The sequence below is a fragment of the Lathyrus oleraceus genome, chromosome 5, assembly GCF_024323335.1.
Source record: "Lathyrus oleraceus cultivar Zhongwan6 chromosome 5, CAAS_Psat_ZW6_1.0, whole genome shotgun sequence".
Taxonomy (NCBI): Eukaryota; Viridiplantae; Streptophyta; class Magnoliopsida; order Fabales; family Fabaceae; genus Lathyrus; species Lathyrus oleraceus.
In genome coordinates, this window is record NC_066583.1 from 244,482,884 (window position 1) to 244,507,002 (window position 24,119).

A 24,119-nucleotide genomic window follows, 5' to 3' on the forward strand; every position below is an offset into this window, starting at 1 on the left:
GCCAATTGCCAATCATGCCACTTGATTCATGAATATCCCTTTCAGATCCTAATCTTATACCATCATTCCATGGCTCTGTTAACATATATTGCCTGTCAAGTCATGTTCTTTTCAAAGTCAAACATTCAAGTCATAAGGCAAAACAATTTGGAAACCAACTTCAAACCATTTTGTTAATCCATTTCAATTTTATTTCATTACATTTGATTTCATACAAAAAATACACAAAAATTGACACTTTGACCAGTTGTTGACTTTGGTCAACAGTTGACTTTTTGGTCAACTTTGACCAAAGTCAACCCAAATTCCCCAAACCCTAAATTTCATCCTAACCAATAATTCATTTTTCATTTACAAAGAAAATACAAAAAAAATGCATTTTTGACCAATTGTTGACTTTGGTCAACGGTTGACTTTTTGGTCAACTTTGACCAAAGTCAACCCTCACTTGCTTTTGCCCACCCAACTTGGCCTGGCCTTTTTCTTCAATGTGTCATCCAACCCTCATGCTTATTTATGTTTGTTCTTGGTAGCTTCCATCACAAGTAACACATGTGGTGCACCTTGACTTTGTAGCTTTTGAACCATTAGCCATTTGCCTTTGGCCTGCCCCTAACCATTGACCAAGGAGTCCCCTAACAGTTCAACCATTGTCCTTTGCTCATGTCCTTTGGCTACAACAAGAACCTCACACTTGTTCAACAAAATCATGGATGCAGATGGTCTAGCCAATGTTGCTGCCACAATCATGTCACATCCTGCTTTGCAACAGCACCATACCATCGTCATCATGCTAGCCTGCTACAACACATCTGCTGCCACTTGACATCACAAGCAGGAAATGCAGAAGAATAAAAGATGGTACCTGAGCTCCTTGTTACCGTAATCCTGTTGAACAACAAGCAACTCATTAATTGCCATGATAAGTGTATTGAAATACTACCTGCAACATGTTACCAATCCAATGCCATTTGATCACATTCATCAAAAAAAAATCAGTTGGTTCTTGTAAGCATCCTTCCTGCATTGTTGTTGCTTATCACCAAGCTAAGTTAGTAGTCATGATGGAATTCCTGTCAGTTGGAGCAAGTCAAGAGAAAACACAGAAATACAACAGTGAAATGGAGACTTAGGGTATATCAACCATACCTGCAGAAGTATGAACCACTTGTGCAATGAGATAATGGGATGAGTTGTTAACTGTTGCACCAAGCCAAAAGGCAAGTCTCAACCATGTTACAAGTTGGTCCTGCTGGAAACAAATGCCTAGCCACACCAAACCATAACAGCCCTGCACAAACACCATCCTGCAGTACACACAACACGTTGCCAAGCCAGTTGCCTTGTTGTGCCTTGCTGCAATGCCAGACCTGCATCAAGCCAAATTACCATGACCGTAGCTTGCTGCAATAATCCAGGTGAAACCTTGTTAAACCGATGAAGATGAAGAAGATGCTGATAAAGGTGAAGACGAAGAAGAAAAGCCTAAAACAAAGACAGTGAAGGAAACAACTTATGAGTGGGAACTTTTAAATGACGTGAAGGCTGTATGGCTGCGGAGTCCAAAGGAGGTTACAGAGGAAGAGTATACCAAATTCTACAACTCTCTTGCCAAGGATTTTAGCGGCGACAAACCTTTATCATGGAGCCACTTTACTGCTGAAGAAACTTATTAGGAAAGCCCTTGATATGATCCGTAAGCTTGCTGAAGAGGATCCTGATGAGTCCACTGACAAAGAAAAGAAAGAAGAGTCGTCTTCTGAAGTTGATAAGAGGAGCTTGTCTGTGAAGCCGGATTTGAAGATCACCTTGGTTTTCGAAGTTGTAAAAGATCACTCTGAACAGTCTGCAGATATAGCTCTTAGACGACTTTTTAATTCCAGGCTGATTAATTTCTTTAATCTGCACCCTCAGGTTACTAAGATTCCACAGTCCAGACTACCAGAGCCCTTTAGCCAAGAAGCTTGTAATTTGGCTTTCAATGAAGGGCCTGCAGATTTTGCAGCAGAACTTTCATCAACTTCCAATGAAGTTGTAGAGCAGCTGAACAATTTACATTTGACTCCATCTTTTAAAAGACGGTTTTATCAGAGGAATGCTACTGAACAGACGGTCCAGACTAAGCAAGTTCAGAGCTTTTCATCATCCGAAACCTCTCTGTCATCAGATGAATCTGACTCCCTAGACAACCAAGAAAGTGAAAGCTCATGGAAGAGAGAATGTACACCATTGTCTGATTGTGAGAGTAATCCTAATGCAGAAAGTGGCAAGCAGAAGGAATCATTGGCAATGTCTTTTCAGGTAAATGTTATTAATACACCATCAGAACATAAGATATCCTCTCCGCGTTTTGTTAGCCGCTGTAATTCTGAAAGCCCTGATTTAAAAATTGTCTCTTGTGCTGATAGTTTGTTGACACAGACACCTGCTCTGTAAGCACCTGAGAGATTGGTGCTTGGCTCTGATGTTAAGCCTCAGAAAATGACTGCTCAAAAGTCTATGTCAGGCTTTAAGCCCGCAAAAAGAGCGCTTGACTTTACACTCACAGAAGGCAATGGTGATTTCGATTATAGAGCAGACATGTTAGAATCTAGCAAAGCTATGCCTGAATCTGAGTATTGCAAATCTTTTGATTCTGTTTCCCTGCCTCGAGAGATACAAGAGAATCTTTGTTATTCCTTTGAGAAAATCAACCAAAATCAAATTAGTTTGGATGCATCAGATGACAATCCTCCATCATTAGTGGAACTGGTTAATGTGATTGACTCTATATTTAGCTCTGCCAAAACAAATGAAATCACAAAAGAGGAGCTCCTGCAAAAGATAATGGTTAACTGTTCAGATTTTGTTAAGGCTACTGAGAAGAAATCAAAGAAGCAAAGATCTTCCAAATCCCAATCTACCGGTCAAGCGAAGGGATTGCTAAAAAATGTAACTCTGCAGCAGTCGAAGAATTCAGAATCTGAAAAGCCAAATTATAGTGAAATCAATTTGAAGGAGGGAAGAAGATTATGAAACACACCTCAAACAAACAAGCGGCGAGGACGGTGTATCCAGAACGGCTATCACAATTGCAGGTCATCAAGAAGTTAGTGACCTCACTACTAATATTCCAGAAAGCATCATTGAAATACTTGTTGAGAATGACTCAAAGTCATTTAGTCCTGTTGCCTCCCAGAATACTGAATTGCCTGCAGGGAGAGCTTGGAAGCCTGCTCCTGGTTTCAAGGCGAAGTCTCTATTAGAAATCCAACATGAAGAGCAGAAAAAAGCACAGACAGAGATGCCTGTAATTGAGGTTGCTACTACCGTCAATTCCCACAGTGTGACTACTCCCTGGGTTGGAGTTGTGGCCAATCCAGACTCTATCAAGGTGTCCAGTCAAAATCATTAAAGCAGGTCCCCAAATCATTCTGCAATGAAAGGATTCTCCTACCAAACTGTGAACCATAAGCCAACCTCGGCATGTTCGACCCACAAGTCACCGAAGACCAAATCCAGAGGGATCTGTCAATGAACAAACTTGATTGGGACCATCCACTCCACTTGTAACTGATTTTCACTGCAGTAAAATCACAACAACTCGGTAAGATGGTAAAAATTCACAAGCAACAAAAATGAAATATTTTCACAGAAGAAGTACAAGGTACGTGTTACCTTTTTCAGAGCAAACACCAAAATGGGATAGACAACAGAGCAACACAAAAAAAAAGCACTTCCAATTCCATACTCTTTTGATCTCATCCAAACCCTAGCAATGGGATTATAAAAGGAAGAAATCAGTAAGAGAGGGAAGCACAAAAAAAGACCTGGACGCGGAAAAATCCCAAACAAAAACCCTAAAACCTCAAAATCGTACCTGGAGGCCAGCTTCTTCGCATCCTTCACCACCACCGCAGTGACACTTTGTAAGGACCTCTTTTTCTTTCTCTTTATGCTTGTTGATTGAAAATTTTGTGTGAGCTGAGAGTGGTTGAGAGGGGTTCGTTGAGAACGAGAGTGGGATTGAGAGAAATGTGAAGTTTGGTGAGTGCTGATGAACATTACCGAGAGAAGAGAGAGTGAAGGAGTGAGTTTGGGAAGGTTGAGTTCGTGAGGTGGGGAGGACGATGACGATGAAGACGAACCTCTGTGTTTCCATTTTCTTTTTTTTCTTTTTTTTTAATTTTTCTTTTATTATTTAATTTATTTTGTTTTTAACACAAAAACCATAAAAAAGTTTATTTTGTTTTTTATTTTAAATCTCTTTATTTGTTTTGCCCGGTTCATATATTTAACGTAGTATTTCAGTAGCAGATAATGGTGAGTGGTCTGGTGGAGAAGAGCAGTGTGTATATTCTTGAGTGGGGTGGGTTCAATACTCATGTGTGGTACTTTTTGCTTTTTATTTGATTTTATCTTCCTTTAGCATTTTTTATTCTTTTAGTATGTTGATTAATATCTTTTTTATGTTTATTATACTCATGATTTCATTTGTTAATAATGCATAGTTGTTGTATTTTAGTTTAGTTCAAAACCATTTTTTAAACTATAAAAATCATACTTTTCTCGATTTAATATCGAGCCCATTTTTACACCCTTGTAAGTCGATTGCTTTTTAAGCATCGCCATCAACCTCACATAGCTTACTCTTGGGCTTTCTTACAATGAGCCGGTTCCCTTACACTTACACTCATACGTTGTTTAATGCTCATTCATTTCATTTCTTTGATTATTTGATTTGATCACATACTTGTTTAAATATCTTATTGTCTGATTGACTGTTGCCTACTTGTATGATGTATGAGGCATTTATTTATGTTGTTTGATTGCCATGACAACCCCCATTCATAACAAATGTATCCCTCTCCCATGAAATGTATAATATTCTTTCATTCTTTATTCATCTGTTAATACAAGAATTAAAATGAACATTCGATAACCATTTCAAAACAAGATCAAAACCTCGATCCAACGTCGAGTAATCATTTTTCAAAACCTAACAGAACCAGCACGTATTCATCCACCCTTTTGTAAGTCGATTGCTTTATGCATCGCCATCAACCTTGTAAGTCGATTGCTTTATGCATCGCCATCAACCTTGTAAGTCGATTGCTTCATGCATCGCCATCTACCCTTATCCCTAACCCTTCTCCTTGCTCCTTGCTCCATTCGTCGATTCTTGTTCCGATTAGGTAGCACCCATTAGATAGTAACCTTTTGTATGATAACATAGGTAGGATTCCCATATTCCTTTGCATGCTAACATTAGGTAGATATTCCCATTTGTAAATCCTAACACTTAAGTACACATTGCATGACAACTCTAGGGCAGAGCTTCCCCACTTCTAGACCTTTCCGAGCGCCTCCGATCTTGTGGCATGTAGTCCGTTCTATTGCAAAGAGGTAACTGCCTAAGACTCGATTCAGCGAGCTGCGACACCTACTGCTAGGACGTGAACACATTGCCCACTCTCCTTTGACACAACTGGTGTCCTCCTTTTGTAAGTCCATGTTCAGATGGCAAGCCCTATGTAGGGGAACTACGTCGCCCTGATTCTCATACCAGATGAGGTACGTAGGCAGGAGATCGTGCGAGATCTCTCCGGGCACACTTTTCTTTCTTTTTGTGTTGTGCTTGACAGTTATAGGCTCGAGTTCCCGACTCCCTATTAACTTGTTTGGTTGTTGTGTGCTTGGAAGCTGATGTAAGTCCATCGAGTGGCATTCGGGTTCCAGTGTGCGTGTGTTTTGGTTCGGATGCCGATGTAAGTCCAGTGATTGGCGTTCGGGCTCCACGTTTGCCTTTTTGTGTGTGTTTTGGTTCGGATGCTGATGTAAGTCCAGTGATTGGCAGTCAGGCTCCACGTTTGCCTGTGTTTGTTTGTGTGCGTGTTAGCCGAACTACGGCAACTCTGATTCTCATGTTCAGATGAGATACGTAGGCACAAGATGCGATGTCTTGCCGAGTTTGACTAACGACTAACAACTAATCCTTGTTTGCTTTCGCCCTTGTCGCGATCATTTCTCTCGCCCTCGTTGCGATCGAGACCTTCCCTTTCTCTTGCCCTAGTTGCAATCGAGACCTTTGTTCCCATAGTTAGCTGAACTACGTTTTGCTCTGATTCTCATTCCCGATGAGATACGTAGGCATAAGACGCGACGTCTTAGCGAGCACACTCCTCTTTAACCCTTAGGTACCCGAGCTACGAAGACTCTGATTCTCATATTCAGATGAGATACGTATGCAGTGGATGCGACATCCGTGCGAGTCATTTTTCCTCTTGACCCTTTTAGTAAATAGTACATTAGATAAATACACACCCTTTAGACAAGAACAACAAGAGTGGATCCCGTAGAGTACTACGGATGCGTAGGGGTGCTAATACCTTCCCTTCGCATAATCGACTCCCGAACCCAAGATTTGGTTGCGAGACCTTGTCTTTTCCTTTCCTCTCTTCAGGTTTACTTCGAGCGTTTCCTTTCCCTCCTTTGGGATAAATAACGCACGGTGGCGACTCTTCTGTCATTTCTTTCTCGCCGGTTGTTTTTTCGCACCTCTGTATTTTTCAGGTTGCGACAACACCCATTTAATTCAATTTATGCATCATAAAAACAACTGAAATAAAATACAAAAATTAAAATACACAAATAATAACAACAACATACAACACAAATATTTTAAATTATACTTATACCTCAATCACATTGCGGTTACACTTCTCTCAGTCAACCTCAGTCAACCTGTCTCGCTCCTCATGCACCTTTTGCAAAATCCTCTTCTACTCCTCCTGCAACATCATATCCCGCTTCTCCTGATGCACCCTCACACTTTCCTTCTTAGTCCACTTCTCCCGCTCATGTCCTTATACCTCCCATATCTTTTCAGCAACTATCTCTATAATTTCTCTCCTACGATTTACTTCATTTATTTGTTTCAATGGTCTGAAAAATAACTTCAAACCGACGCCTCTTCCAAGACCACAACTACGCCCGACATGCTCCTTGGTTGCAATCGCTTATGGTAAGATGTCTCGACGATCTTGTGGAATGAAGATACTAACTTTGGCTTGTTCAACCAATACATCCTACAACACATATAAAAGTTCATCTTTACCAAATAGAATTAACTAAAATAAGTAATGTTGGAAAATTATATCTTTATAATCTTTTCAGCCACTTCGCGTGTAGCCTCTTATGTGAACTCGCCATTTGGTCTTTGATGTTCCCTCTTCCATTTCTCATGGTGTGATGGTGCTTATGGACTGCAATCAAGATTTCTACAAGGATCTCCCAACTTCAGTTCCCTTTGTTTTCTTTTTTCATTAATCACTTTATGTTCAAGTTGTGCATATCCTCAACGAGACAATCTAAGTGGTTATATATTTCTAGCTCTATTCTCATTTCCTTTTTGGCTCTTAGTCAAGAATTCATGAGTGGTACGAGACTTTAAAAAATCCTCCCAAACTTTATTATCATATGAATACTTCACGTATGAAGGCGCTTCGTATCTTTTGGGTGTTTAGTATAATCATTTGTGAGTTGTGTCTTAAAGTCCTTATGACGCTCACCAGTATATGCAAGTCATTTCTTTTTCAGCATACTATCCTCTTGAACAATAAACACTTCCTACATTTACATAATAGAGTGGATATTATTATTAGACCAAAAAAAAATGGTCATATATTCTTGTAAAGCATATCATGAAATTCATAGTAAATATTGTAATATCGGTTCATATGCTATCTTTCAAATCATTGTCACCCTCGTGTCAATTATATACCAAAATACTCACTTTGCTTCTACCTTATAATGTCAGATGTTGTACGAGAGGTACTTTTCAAATCACCCATGTCTTTGTAAATTAAGAAAAATAGCAACATATAACTCACACTACTACAAATAATACATTTCATGATGATAATTTCACCTCACGTATTGAAAAACTGAGGTCAAATACATGGACACACCCTATTTTTTTAATTAAAAGAATATACAATATATTTGTCTGTTATTGGAAAACCGAGGGGTAAACCTATTAAGTGTACATGCTTCGAATCTCAGCAGCCTCAGTTTATGTTTTTATCTCATTAAAAGTGATGCATTCTTGAATATTTTATTTTTAATTTAAAAATACACTATTTTTCACCTCGATTTTCTTATCAGCCGAGGTGAACAGATTTCCTCTGATATATATATATATATATATATATATATATATATATATATAATATATATATATATATATATATAATATATATATATATATATATATATATATATATATATTATATATATATATATATATATATATATATATATATATATATATATATATATATATATATATATCTTTACCTTGTAGAATTCAATTTCATTTGTCTAAACAACACAAACATAACCCTAACGAAGAGCCATGAACACATACCATCTTTAATACGAAGGTGTTATGTGTTTAGGGATCTCTTTTCTTCTTTAGAGATCCAAATCATTTTCTTTTACTTCTTCTTCAGAGATCTGGTACGTCAAACGTCACTACTAATATTTTTGTCAAATTGTTGTTGTTGTTGTTGTTATTGTTATTATTATTGTTGTTGTTGTTGGGATCTGAAACCCTCTAGTTTTTGTTGTTGTTTTTGTTGTTGTTATTGATATTGTTTTTGTCGATATTGTTTCTCTTGTTGTTGAGACTTTAAACCCTAGTGGTTGTTTATTGACGTTGTTGTTATTGATATTGTTGTTGTTTATTGAAGTTGTTGTTATTTATGTTGTTATTTTCTTGTTGTTTTTGTTGTTGATATTGAGATTGAGATTATGTTTTTTGTGATTCTTTGTGTAGCTCTCATCTTTTTCTATCTAGTTGAGTTTATTATATCTAATGTTAATTGTTTGTTTCACTAACCCATCTTTGAACATATAACCTAGTAAACTGATTTTGGAAATAATCATATGCAAAAGAATGTTGTATCTGAAACTTATCTTACACTGATTATTGATTTTATAGCATTCTACAACTCATCATTCATCTCACGTTGTTTTATTGTTAAAATATCTCCAATACTTCTAGTTTTTGTTCAACTTTCTTCCATATTTGTTCATTTTTCAAAGCATCAAATTTTATGCTTTCAAAAATGAATTAGCAGAAAAGGAAGTGTTGAATAAATAACTTGAAACATTAGAGAGATATTAACTATAAAACAACGTGAGAAGAATGATGAGTAGCAGAATGCTTCAAATATAATACAATTTCTCATATAATTATTTTTCTAACCAATTTTTAAAAGTTATATGTTCAATGTACGATTTAGTGAAATGAGTAACCCACATTAGATTTAATATACTCAAAAATTGTTTTACCCTTCGATTTTATGAGATAACCGAGGTAAAAATATGGTATATCCGTTGACGAAATTACAAAACCGAGGGGACATGTGTTTTCTACATTTTAGAATTCTAAAAAGGTATCCCCAGGTATCAAACCCATGACATTTTCACTGACCCGTCAATTTTTTTAAAACCGAGAGTTAAAGTTTTCACTTTTCATGTCGCCCTTCGTTACTTCGCCTCGGTAGCCGAGGTTAAATTCATTTCGCGTTCGAGGTTAAATGTATTTTTTCTAGTAGTGAGAGACACCAACATGAACTTCAAATCCACATCACACAACACTTCATCCTAAATGATTCATAACATAGAAACATATTAACTACATATATGGAAGAGAGAGACCATAGAATAATACTAATTAGAAACATACACTTAAAAAGTAAGTTATGATGAAACATTTCAAGGAAAACAACATATATGGAAGAGTTACATACATTTCAGTGGTGTTACAATTTTTATGAACATTTCAAAAACTAATAGTGTGTAACAACATTTCTATGAACATTTCTAAATCTAACGTTATTTCTATGACCATTTCAGTGGTGAGTTACGTACCTCAAACATGATGAAGAAGCTTCAACGAGTTTTAAAAAGAGATGATGTTTGAGTTGATATTGGAAGAGTTGATGTTGAAAAGAGATGATGTTCGAGTTGATATTGAAAGAGTTGATGTTGAAAAGAGATCATGTTCGAGTTGATATTGGAAGAGTTTTGATGAAAATCATCAGGGTTTTTGTGAAGAGAATGATGATGAAGTTATAGTGTTTGTTAATAGCTAAATTAAAAGTTAGAGTCTAGTTCAAGTATTCATAAAATAGAACAAACATGTCAGCTTTTAGGCTAAATATAGGGAATATATTAATTAAAAATTGAAAGAAAAAATAGGAAACCCCATCGTGTCATATTCCGGGAATTCATTTAAAATAACTATCACGTCAGTTTTTAGACAAATCTGAGGTAATAGATTAAAAATAATTAAAAATAAAAAAAATGCATTTGAAAATATTGATGCAAAAGATATTACCCTTTGGTTGGAAAATATAACCGATGGTAATACAAATTTTAAAAAAAAAAGGGGATAAGGGAAAAGGGAAAGGCTCTATGTGACCCTAACCCTATTAAAAATAAAAATTATACATTAAATACAGTAATTAGGATTCGAAGCGAGCTCCCTCATAGTTATATTCCCCTGGTCATGGTAAAAATCAAGGGTATAGGTTGTATATATTTAAAAAAATGATGATGATGCCAGGACATATACCTCAGTTATTGGTGGGTCGAGGTTAAAGCTTTGTCATGAAATTTATTATTTGTAGTAATGATATGAACATGAATCGTTAGGGTTTAATCTCCTTTCATTCGAGACAATCATTTTAAGGAAACAAACATATACATAATCATCACACACGTAAGGGAAAATTGAAGAGTTTTTGTTATTTATTTATTCATGCTTGCAGGTTAGATTTTGATCATGGATGTACATCAAACATAATTTTCTTTCTTTTCTTTTTCTTGAGCATTGAGCATCAACCACCGTTGGGTTGAGTAATCGGACGGGGGATACCCAACTTAGTAGGAGCAGTTGCCTTTTACTACTTTTTTTAAAATTATTTTTCAAAAATAAAATCAGTTTTTCCTCGGCTAACCAAACTTATTGTGCGAATCAAAATTATACCAGATTGTGTAGATAAACTACTTGGATACTACTTATAAAGGACTCAAGGTCTATAGTATATAGCAGCTTTAAATCGATATCCATTTTCGAAGGCTATAGGTGTTCGAATAATACTTGTTTTGTTAAAAAAAATACAATGTCCTTAACTTTAACCTTACTCCTTTGGATTCGATATACTTTCTTAGCACAAAAACAATCAGTTAGTTTGAGATTTTTGACACAATATATTCAACAAAACTATATGTGAGTATAAATAGCTAAGTAATGTTTTCGACACCAAATTCACAAGTTCCGACAGGGAAGATTCTCGACAAAGGAACTTAGGAGACTTGGAGATGTTCTTTTGACAGCCATAGCAATTTTTCAGCAGTTCAAGGACTAGAGACACGTGGAAGCAATGCAGAGAACAAAATGCCATATAATAGTGTATGTGTCGAGTGTTAGAGAGTTGGTCGTTGTCGAGGGTTACTAATGTACATATATATAAGTCGACATTAATCTATGTAACAATGGTTCACAATTTTCATTGTTGTTCTCTGTAGAATTCAAACACCCAAGTTATAGAGATGGGAATTTGTGAGAAATGTATGAATTTGTGTCCCACCTTTTAATCTAAGCATTTTAATCGATTTTCTTTTTATGATTTTCTTCATTTACTTTACCTTTTCAAGCAATTATGCATTTTACTTATTAGGATTTTTATCCAATTGTTCTACCTTCAAAATTTAAGTTAACAATCCCAAATGCACTTTCTCTGACATTTTTTTCACAATATGTCCTTTTTTAGTTTAATTATGTAAGTGAAGTAAAACTTGCGATTTTATTTACTAAAAACAACAGTAAATGAATTGACACACCTGGTGGGACCCTTTTATGCAACAAATTTAAACTTTTGCATAAAAGTGTCTGTGATTTAATTATCTGTTTGTTCTTCATACATGTATTATTTTCAATGTCTAAGTGTTTATGCGTCTGAGGAGTAGTAAAGTTCTTAAGGTGGCTCGTCCAATGTCAAAAAATTATTCCCTTCCTCAAAATAACGGTCCAGATGTATAAGAACACCCGAATCGATGGTTGGTAGTCTGGGAACTTCAACGTCCATTGGAGTGATTGTTCCTGTTATAAGTCAAATGCTAGCTTCGACGATGTTTCCGAAGTTGGTGATTCTATCACCATAAACCACTAGTTTTACAACTACTCTCAGGGTTCCACAAACCACTGTAGGAGACTACAGGCCTTCTTCTCTCCCAAGATTTACACTACCCCTGGTAGTAGGGAATATCTACATGGCATGCCAACTACAATGATGGAAGACTTAAAAACTAATACATCTATATATGCAGATAATGCAATGACTATTGCATATCCTTTTAGTCAATACTTATCATCTGGATCTGCTATTAGTAATCCAAGTCGAATGGAACAACCCCAAAGAGGATTAGGATGTGTCCCTCATGTTGTGCCACCCTTAACTACTAGTTCACTCTTGGCTATGAGGCAACAAATGGATGCTAGCAACCATGATATGGTCAATATGTTTGTCCAACAAATTGGTATTGTGTTTAATCTTTTAATCCAAAACACAAATCATACTTACCAACAATTTGCACATCAAATGGGTCGAATTTTTATTTTGTTTGTTGCTCCTAAAGCGCTTATTCAACCAGCCCCTCAAATTAAAGCAATTGGGGAAGTTAAAAATCCAGGAGTTGTAAATAATGCAGGTTTTCTTAATAACTAAGTGCAACAAAGGGTTATACCCAAGATAGTCAAAGGGGAATTAGGTCGAAATGACCTAGAGGTAGTGTTGGTCAATAGGAACCAAGATGCATACCAAGTGGTTAGAGGAATCTAACAAACAATTTTGGGGGGCAAAATAACATAGCCAGTATGGTTGAACAGATCCTGACCTAAAATGGTCTTAAAGTTAGTCTTGATATCCTAAATTTTGTGTCTACCTTATCTGAGCATGTATTGGAGATTGAACTCCCAATGGGTTGGAAAATCCCTAAGTTCACTAAGTTTGCAGGCGATACTTGTGAATCCACCGTCAAACATATTGCTTGGTGTCAATTAGAGGCAGGTGATTTGGACTATAATGAAAACTTAAATATGAATTATTTCCCAAATTCCTTGACTTAGAGCGCTTTCACATGCTTTACTACCCTTCCTCCACACTCCATATACAATCGGAATCAACTGGGAAGAGTATTCCATGAGCAATTCTATATAGGTCATCGAAAATTATCCTGAAAGAATTTTCCAACATGAAGAGAAAATTCTCTAAGTCGATAAATGAATATCTTAATAGGTATAGGTTAATGAAGGAGATATGTTTTACTTAAGCGTGTTAGCATGAGTTAGTCGAAATGGCTTCAACTGACTTAGATTATTCAATTAGGAAAAAGTTAGATAGACAGTATTTAAGGGATATGGCCTAAGTAGCAGACAAGGTTCGACAAGTTGATTAGTTGAAGGCTCAGAAGGGTAGAGTAATCCACACCCCAGTAAGAAGAAAGTTTCTTATGTCAAAACAGATGAAAACAATCAAGAGATTGATATAGTTTTTGAATGTGTCAAAGAAAACGAGGTTAATCTGGCATAATTAAAGTCAGGGCCTCCATATGTTTGCAAGGTTTTAAGACCTTCAAATGGAAAGAATCCCATCGAACCAAGTAAAAATGAAAAGTTTATTTCAAAAACATATACATTTTACATAACTAAATGCGATGATATCTTTGATCTTCTAGTTGTCGTGCTCAAATCATAGTGTCGACAGGCCTAAAAACATCACCATTGGTTCAAAGAAAGAAAAGAGTTTTTTGTAAATATCATAATTTTCTTGGTCATAAAACTTCTCAATATGTCATTTTCAGTTATTTGTTGCAAAATGCTTTGAAAGATGGAAGGATGAAGTTTGATAACAAGCTTAAGCCTACAATGAAGATTGATTCAAACCTTCTGAAAGTCAAAGAAGTGCACTTTATCGAACCAGTTGAAGTTATGATGGTCGACATTGGTGAAGGTCTCAACAATAATGTTGAGGAAGTGAGCATGATTGACTGCACGGGGAAAATAAAGGTGGTTTACCCAAAGGCTGAGGAAGAACTGATGACTTCTTGCACAAGTGCAAGATTAAAGGCTTTGAGGTAATGTTATGTCCTTGTTGTAGTGTTGTGTTAAATAAGGAGGCTTCTAAAGACCTTGAAAATATCAAGCCCCAAAAGCCAAGGGAGGTTGGTCAATACAACAAAAGGACCTAGTTTTATTTTGACAAAATAGGAGTTCCCAATAAGACATACAAGAAAAGGACCTATGCTCCGCCTACCAATATTCCTCTTGGTGAGTGGATTAGACCTACAAAAAAAACATTGATCAACAAAAGTGGAGGTTGATCGAATTTTGTGTGGGCTCGTCGTACCCTGATAACTCATAAGTGTCAAAGAAGTATTCACATGCTTCTAAAAATGACTTGGGTAACAAACCTATGACTAGGACTTAGTGTATAAGACACTAACAAAAATATAAGGTGGCTTTCGAGGATACAAATTTGAGTAAAAGTGGCAGTTCCCCAATGATGAAAGAAGTTTAGATGGAAAATAAACCTATGAGGGAAAGATTATTTCCTCCTTTTCCAGCAATATTTAAACCCAACGGGAAGGACGCCATTCAAAATGAAGATGATGACATGTTAACTGATAACTTTGATTATGGATCGGAAGGTGAACCGGATATACTATGCAATATGATCTTTGCCCTACCCATAGAATATGACCAGATTACATAGGTAACTAGAGAAGGGGATGATGATTTTGTTGCATAAATGGAAAATCATAAACCTTAATGCTATTATGTAATGAATAATGGGTGTGTAGAGGAAGAAAATGTCATTTTTAAAAGGCCTGACGAAGGTATGAAAAAACACTTAAAGCCCTTTTTCATATGGGCTAAGGTTGACAATGTAGGCGTTAACAAAGTCCCAGTAGATTGAGGAACGATGATTAACTTGATGCCACATTCTTTATTAAAGAAAATTGGCAACTTTGATACTGATTTAAAGCCTCATAATATGGTTATGTCTAACTATGAAGGCAAAACAAGTAAGGCCTTGGGAATTATTCAGGTTGATATTAATGTAGTCACAACTATAATACCAACATTATTTATGGTCATTCCTACTAAAGAAAACTATAATTTATTGCTTGGTCAATAATGTATCCATGGTGTGGGAAATATCCCTTCAACCCTGCACCAGAGGATTTCGATTTGGAGATCAGATGGCCTTGTAGAAAATGTTAAGGTTGATCAAAGTTATTTTCTAACTGAGGTTAACCATATAGATAAGAAAACTTTTGACATACAATTGGCGAACATTTCGCAATGTATGCATACAGAAACATGATTTTCCCTGCAGGGAGATGTGTTTTATTCAATGAAGTTACATCCTACACATGAGTTCATGTGGGACTACTAGACCGTCGAAGGTACTTGATGGTCATAGATGGACGATAGAGATGACTGAGTCGAGCACACTTGCTCGAATTTTGTCTATATGGATGGAAATAGAATAAAGGCATCCTTAGAGGCCTATTCCCAACAAAGAATGGCTGTTGAAGCCACTATAGTTGAAACCAATAGAACATGTGAGATTGGTGAGAACCCAATTTTAGATCTCCATAGGCTTGATTGTATTTACAACAATGAACCTTTGGGATTTAAGAAATATTCATTAGCCTCGAATAAGAGGATTCTAGATTATAATCGACTAGAAGAGGTTGATTTATGAGATGAAAAAATAAAAAACAAACGTACATAAGTGCAAAGATTGATCTAAGCCTAAAGATCAAGTTGGTCAAGTTACTTAAAGAATTAAAAGATTTCTTTGCTTGGGATTATGATGAAATACCAGGACTCTGTCAAGATTTGGTGGAGTTAAAGCTTCCAATTTGACCATACAAAAGGCCAATGAAGAAGGTTCCCATAAGATTTGCACCATAAGTGACGTCGAATATTTGCAAGGTATGTCGAATGGTTAGAAAGTATAGTTCATGTTATTAAAAACAATATGACTCTTAGAGTCTGTATTTACTTTAGAGGTTTGAATGTTACAACTCTAAAAGATGAGTATCCAATACATGTAGCATAAACGTTAGTCGATTCAATGGTAGGTTTTGAGTACTTAAGTCTTTTAGATGGTTATTCTAGGTGTTGAAAAGTATATCTTCGGCAAATATTTTTATATCGTATCCACAGAGATTGGGTAATATTACCGCCGTTCTATAATTCAAATGTTATAAGTTTAGAAAGTAACGAAGTTGTTTGTTTGGAAAATTATCTTGTGAGTAAAGGTCACTAAAAACAGTAAAATGGTTTTAATCAAATATAAAAGCTTGGCAAGATTGGAGTTCACTATTTCAAATGCTTATGATTCCTTATGAAAAATAAATAGATTCAAGATTATTGATGATGTTCAAGTATCCTCTCAAAGTCATTTATGTCTAAATGATATTGTGATAATCACTATATTGATCCTTAGACGATCTCTCCACCTAACTATCAATATAGCAATCTTTAATGTTTAATACCAAAGAAGAGTAATAAATAAATCTATCTCTACAACCTATTCACTACTTGAAAATCTGTTTTATGTCAAGACTCAAATAATCTCTCTCGACAACTATTCAAATCTGGTTTTCAACTTAGGGCAAAAACAGTATTCAATACATCAACAATCTTTATCATATATATAAATCAAATGGAATACATAAACATATGAGAATAGCTACTACCTCCAATCTTGACAAAAGGGAGTTTAGCTCCTCATCATCATTTTACAAAGCAGAATGGAGAAGAAGAAAAAACTCTGTTTTTCTTTTCTTCCAAAATATCTCAATGTCAATAATAATAATGTCCCTCTCTCCATGCCCTAGAATAACGTATTTGTTTCTAACAAAAAAAGTTGACATTTCCCTAATTGGTCATTATCATCCAAAGCAGGAAAGCAATTCCCAGGCAGACATCAAAATGGCAAAATACTTTTTCTGCAAGACAGCACTTTTGACCCTCAGTCAGCTTGCTGGATTTGCAGCCTTCGCGGCGCGAAGGTAGTTCACGGTGCGAACTGTTGCTTCTCCAGCTTCCTTGTTTGGCAAGCTTCCTCCAAGATGTGGTGTTGCAATCCAAAGCCTTCTTATCTCTAAAATTCTACAAAACTAACAAAATTGTGAAATAACTATTCAAAACAAAATAAATTAGACCTAATTGCATTTATACAAAATAGTGAGAATAAAAGTGTGTAATTACATCAAAACTTGGTAAAAGGGACCAATAAAATGATATAAAAAGTAGTACTAATTGGTCCCTAACACTAGGTATAACCAAATTTACATTGTAGAAGAGGATATGCTGAAAACGGAATTTCAATGTTCTAGGGCCTTAGGATCCTATGAATGGGTGGTAATGCCTTTTGGCCTGAAGAATGCTGGTGCAACATACCAAAGGGTAATGAATTATATGTTTCATGATTCCATTGAAACCTTTATGCAAGTTTATATTGATGATATAATTATCAAGTCTTCGTCAAAAAATGGTCATTTAGACCACCTTCGACAATCATTCGAAAGAGTGAGGAAATATGGACTAAAAAAGAATCCATTAAAATGTGTTTTTAGTGTCCATGTAGGCGACTTACTGGGCTTTGTGGTTCATAAAAAGGGCATAGAAATAAACTAAAACAAGACGTAAGATATACTAAATACAAAATCTCTAGCAAACGAAAAGCAACTTTAATCTTTACTGGGCAAAATCAATTTCTTGAGAAGGTTCATCTCGAATATAAGTGGAAAAACAAAAGTATTTTTGCCCTGTTGCATTTAAAAAGGAGGAAGGATTCAAGTGGGACCAAGAGTATCAAAGGGATTTTGATGAAATTAAGATTTATCTGATGAATCCTCCTATTATGTTTCCTTCTTTGAGAAATAGATCTATGAAATTGTATATTTGTGCATCTGAACTGAAAATAGGAAGTATGTTAGTCCAAGAGGATGATGATGGTTTCAAAAGAGGCATTTATTACCTTAGTCAAGTTTTAAATTATGCAGAAACTAGGTATAGCCCAATAGAAAAGTTACGTCTTTGTTTGTATTTCTTATGTACTAAATTGAAATATTATATAAAGCCTACATATGTTTTTGTTTATTCTCATTTTGATGTTATTAAGCATATGTTGTTGAAGCCTATTTTACAATATTGAATTGGGAAGTGGGCTTTGGATTTGAATGAATATTCTTTAACGTATTCACCTTTAATGGCTGTAAAAGGCCAAATTATTGCTAATTTTGTTGTCGAACATGACGTAGGCGCAGTAACACGAAATTATATTGGTCTAAAACCTTGAAGATTGTATTTTGATGGTTCTAGACATGAAAATGGAAAGGGTATTGGAATTTTGATTATTTCTCCTAAGTTCAAATTTAAAACCAAATGTTGTTTCTATTATGTAGCAGTAAATTCATGATCATCAAGCTATGGATAAGCTAGACATCAAATAACAAGAGTCGCCACCGCACTTTTATTGTTTCCAAGGGAAAAGGGAAAAAGTACGAACAAAACCCAAAAATAAGAAGTTTTCAAATCAAAACTAATTAAATGTCGGAGATTACAGGTAAGGGGTTTGGTTACACAGAGGGAAGGTGTTAGCACCCAAAGTGTCTTAGGTACTCCTAGGGAGCCCTTTTTGTATGCATATGTATTTGGTACAAAAGTAATGTTTACAAACAAATAGAATGGGGGGATGAGAAAAGGATTTATTAATTATATTTTTTTGTGTTTGACAAGACCTTCGGACTGGTGCCTACGTACCAACATAAAAATAAGGGATCAAAACCTTGTAGTTCGTGATACAAATTTCAAAGTGGATGCATTGCTTTTAACAAAAATTAAGTTTGAAAGGCACAAAGGCCTAAAAATGGTTTGAATGAGTTAGTTCTTTTTGGCTTTTTGAAAGTTTAAGTCAAGTATAGTTAAGTTTATTTACAAGTTTGATTTAAGAAAAGAAGTTTGAAAATGCAATGGCATAAGGCCAAAGTTTCTATCTTTTTTGCAAAATGGTCAAAGTTTAGAACAAAATAAGTTCAATCAAAGAAGATTTTGAAAAGGGAGGGAGAGATTTTGAAATTAAAGAAATAGGGAGAAGATGAAGAGACTAATCCTATGCACAAAAATTAAAAGTTAAGAGTTGAAAAGATCTGACTAAATGGGTAGCAATCCAATAGACAAGAATGTCAATAGAACCCCAGAATTCCCTTGGACATTTAGAACCAAGCAACACACAAATGCACAATTATATTATCTTGAAGAGCAAAGGCATCAAATAAAGATAGCAAATATCCAAGCTTTAATCACTTCATGATCTTCTTCAAATTAGCCCATGTAACAGATGACTTCCACAAGTCACAGGTTCAAAATAATAGCTTCACAATGATCATGTTGCAGATGAACTCAGAGGGATCTTGAATGAGGTGTCATATGAAGTTTCAAATTACATGCACTTGGTTTCTCCAATGTTGGCATTGGCCAAGTCCTTTAGCATAGGAATGTTGCCTAAGTTCTAAGTCCATTTGTCCAAGATCAAGCCAACAGTCCACACAAAAGTTTTTTTTAGGGTTTTTGTTGTTATTATGTACATTAATGGTCAAAGACCACACAAACAAGCAAAGTATATACAAACAAGATATATCACACAATATGGTCCAAGTGGACAAAGTGAAAATTGCATTAGCATAAACAATTAGAATGATATGAATAATGGCAAATGAATAAAGGATAAATTTAAACGACATTAAAGTAAATGGCTTGAAATTAAAAGTTAGTTGTTAATGGGTTAGAAGTTAGTATTGTTTTGCTTTTGCTTTTCATTTTAAGACATTCTTTGGAGAACACTCAACCCATTTATCACAAGCATGGATCCTTGAGCCAAGACATCTTCCAAAGGAAGAAAAAAAGGCCAAGTTTCCACACAATACCATGAAATAGGGGAGACTTACAATCTCACTAACTAGAATGCTATGCCTTTTGTGTCACAAATTTAGCGCTATGTTAAGCAATCGTAATTGGACTTATGTAGAAGTCACAACTATTTGAGACCGGGCAATAGAACTTTGGTGTTAATGCATGTTAGAGACATAGTATAATGGACCATGTTCATGAAACATACCACACACAAAAAGAGATATGCAAAAGAGGTGGCCTAATCTCATCCATACTCATGTTAATTTTTCAATCAACTAGCTTTAGGACTTTGAGATATCATATGTCAAATGAGATGAATGCATAAAGAAGGAGAATGAGATGAAGAGGGAAGGGAGTGGATCAAAACTCAAATTTATCAAAGGATGACTTTTACCAAATCAATAGCATCCATTCATTTTGGGAGATGAAATGTACATTCCATCAATCCCCTAAATCCAATGATATTAACTTGACAAAGTCAAATCAACCTTGACCAAGGCCCAACAACAAGAGTCAAACACAAACAAGTCATCACAATTGGTCAACAAAATTATTTGGCATTTATTCAAATTAAAAATACTAAAATAAGGCATTTAAATTAAATATGGTTTTTCAAATTCCTAAAACCTCATCAAAACACCAAATAAATGGCCATGAGGTATATCATAGGTCCAACCAGGTCAAAGGACCTTGGAGAAAAAAATTCAGAATTTTTAAAGACTTAAAAGTATTTTTAAACAATTAAAAACAAATGAAAAATCAATTAAATCATGAAAAATATTAATAATGATCCAAAAAATAATTCTAATTCAGAATATGAAAGAGGAAATTTTTTGAAATTTTTTGGTGAAACTCTCATATTTTTTGGATCAATATTAAAATTAATATGAATTAATGAAAATAAAACAATTAAAATGAAATTCAAATCATCAGAAAAAAGGTGGACCACTTGATCTTCCTCATTAATTGAGGTGGCCATCAGCGCACTTTCCACCATAGTCACGAGTCAATGCATAACACAAATGGTAATTACAAGCAACACGTGAGATTAAAACAATTCAAATGAGAACAACAGCTCAGAACCTGTCCAACACACCACCGGCACTGGACCTCTGGTCACCTTCTCAGGCGAGGTCCTCCTGACTGGTTCACTCATCACCATCAATAAAATGAAAAAGGAGGACATGATCTGAAAGAAAAAATGGTGTAGAGCACGAATCTGACCCCAATTTTAACTAACTCCACATATATAGAAAGATATGAGGAATTGAATTTTGAGGTGTGTCAACTGAGTTGCTTCGATTTGACCTCTAAGAAACTCAATCTTCTTGTCTACATTGGTAGGACTTCAGACAACCAAGGATCCAAGAGAATTGAATGGAATTGAGAGAGAATCGAAGAGATGAAATTTTCTGGAAAATACCTTCAATGCAGGTCTGGATTCACTTGTTCTTGCTTTGGCTCGTGCTTTATCTTGCTTAGGATGCTTGCAGAAGTGGATTAGAATGCACAAAAGGTCTTGGATCCCTGGAGTTTTGAATCTCAAAACAGTGAGATTCAAACTCAATTTCCAAAGGAAATTCTCAGGATTATTCTCTCAAATGGAAGGGTTTGGTGTTTGGGATCAAAGCTGGCACGAAGGAGTCCTTAATTCTGAGCATATGGTGCTTTATTTATAGTTGAATCACATGATATTTGCACCTTACAAATGAGTTTCCAAAATTGGCAATGAGTGATGCATGTGTGCATGGGCGTGTACAGGCCCATGAGATCATTCCATTTGATCCATAATTGAGTGTGAACAAGTATGAAATCAAATTGGAGTGCTAGGCAATTGTACATGGAAGCTTGAAGTTTGATCTTTGCCAAATGATGATGCAATGTTTCAGCCATGCGTAGCCCTAGCAAATCTTGTCCAAAATGGATGAAATTGGACTTTTGGGAAAGGTTAGATCAAGAGGAACAACTTTCATATTCAAAACTTTTTCGTTTGGAGCTTGGAACATGAAGAATTTTGAGGTGGAAGTTTGGAAATTTCAACATGTTGAAAATGTTTCTAAGTGTCAAGCCATATATCTCAATATACCACCTTGCTTAACTTTTTATGTGAGCTTCAAATGAGAAAAGTGTATTCATGAAAGTTGTTTCTATTTCAAATACCTTAAAAATGGTCACCAATTTCATGTCATTTGGATTTAGAATGATAGAGTTATGCATTTTTGAAGTTTGAAAAAATCACTTGTTCAATGGTATAGGTCAAAAATGACCTATAATGTAACCTCATATCACATGCTCATAAAAGTTGAATTTGTTCTCACTCAAAAAATAAAAGTTGAAGTACACATCTTGAATTTGATTGTGCAACTTGGAAATATTTCAAATCATAAAAATTGAGCAAGTTATGGCCTTGGGAAGTTGACTTTCAAATTAGGGTTTAGACAAAATGACCTATAATGTTTCAACATAGAAAATGATTTTCCAAGCTAAACTAGCTCTAGGTCTCAACATGAAAGTTTTCTGGAATGTCATTTAGAGTAACTTTTCTCTTGGAATCATTTTCATATGGTGAAAATTGTAGGAGGTAGGGTCTAGGGGGACCCAGTTTTGATTAGATGAATTCATCTGACCAACCACCATCAACCAACTTGCTAACCTTCAATTCTTTTGACTTTCTTGGATCATGGTAGATCATATATGCATAAGATGATGAATAAGTGTCCCTTGAGAAATTTGATCAATTGGTGAGATAGCTTGTTGGAGAAGTTACTCAAGATACCCAGTCAAACTAGGGTTTCCAAGGCAAATCACCCTCAAACTCTTGAAGAAAACTTGATCAATATAACATGTAGGAATCAATGGAACTAATATATGATGCTTATAACCATTCTTGGGTTAATTCATGGTTGTGCTCTTTGTCATGAGGGTCTCAAACCCTAGATATGAACTTGATAAATCAATGGTGATCATGCCCTACCTACAAAAGAGTTAGGAAAATACAAAGACATATTTATGGTATTTTGGTTAGTAACATGATAATATACAAGTATGATACAATCACATAGTGCTTGGTGATATCTCCCAAAATAAACCCAATGAAAGAGGGGTAAGGAGGATGCCAAGGTATGATCCCAATGCTAATGCTTATGATGAAATTGCATGAGGGGTCTTAGGGTCAAAATTGGGGTCTTACAGTTGCCCCTATTTAAGGACATTCTAACTAAGGAGGCGAAGGTTAAAATCTTCATGTCAACTCAGTAGAATGGGCTTAAATAACAATATATAGAAACAAATTTTGATCCCTAAGAGACCTCATGATGCATATGGTATGAATGTAAAAGTTAATGCTCTATGGGGAAATATTACCACAAAGGAAAAGAAATCAGAGAGACCGAAAGTCTACAGGAGTATAATGTATTCCGTAAGGAAAACTCACTAGGGAGACTGAGACTCTGGGGGGAAAAGGAATTATGCGTAGGCCAGGCTACGACTTAAAACTACCGGGGGACTCGAGGAATTACATACAAACATGGAAAGACTCAGCCAGGGAAACAACAATATCTGCAGGGGATACGAGTAAGTCAGGATAAAACTGAAGTACTTGAATCATGCAGGAAAAACGATTTCACTAAGGAAATGCGCACTCAACTCGACTGGGGAAGAAATAAACTTCAACACAGGAGGAGCAGAAATCTATTATCTACTACCTGTTACTAGGTGAGGAGATAATAAAGATCTGACAGAGAGAACATCCGTCATCGGTTAGGATGAACATATCAAGGATGACTCGCTGAGAACCCACATGAGGGAGTATTCATTACCGGTTACTGGGTAAGAATAGCTTTGCTGGGGAAAACTGTAGAAAATAGGATTTAAAACTACCAGTTACTAGGCAGAAGACCAAAGGTGAGAGTATCCGTCATCAGTTAGGATGAACATATCAAGGATAAAATCAACAGGGAAGAAAATCCGTCATCGGTTAAGATGAACATATCAAGGATATACTTGCCTGGGAAATGTCAATGAGGATACCTGTCATCTGTTATAATGAACATATCAAGGATAAACCAACTGA

General features: G+C 35.6%; 1 pseudogene; it reads left to right on the forward strand.

Moving 5' to 3' along the window:
* The first annotated feature begins 1,443 nt into the window (after positions 1-1,443).
* On the forward strand, positions 1,444-3,394 carry LOC127079995 (CDT1-like protein a, chloroplastic; annotated as a pseudogene).
* The last annotated feature ends 20,725 nt before the right edge of the window (positions 3,395-24,119 follow it).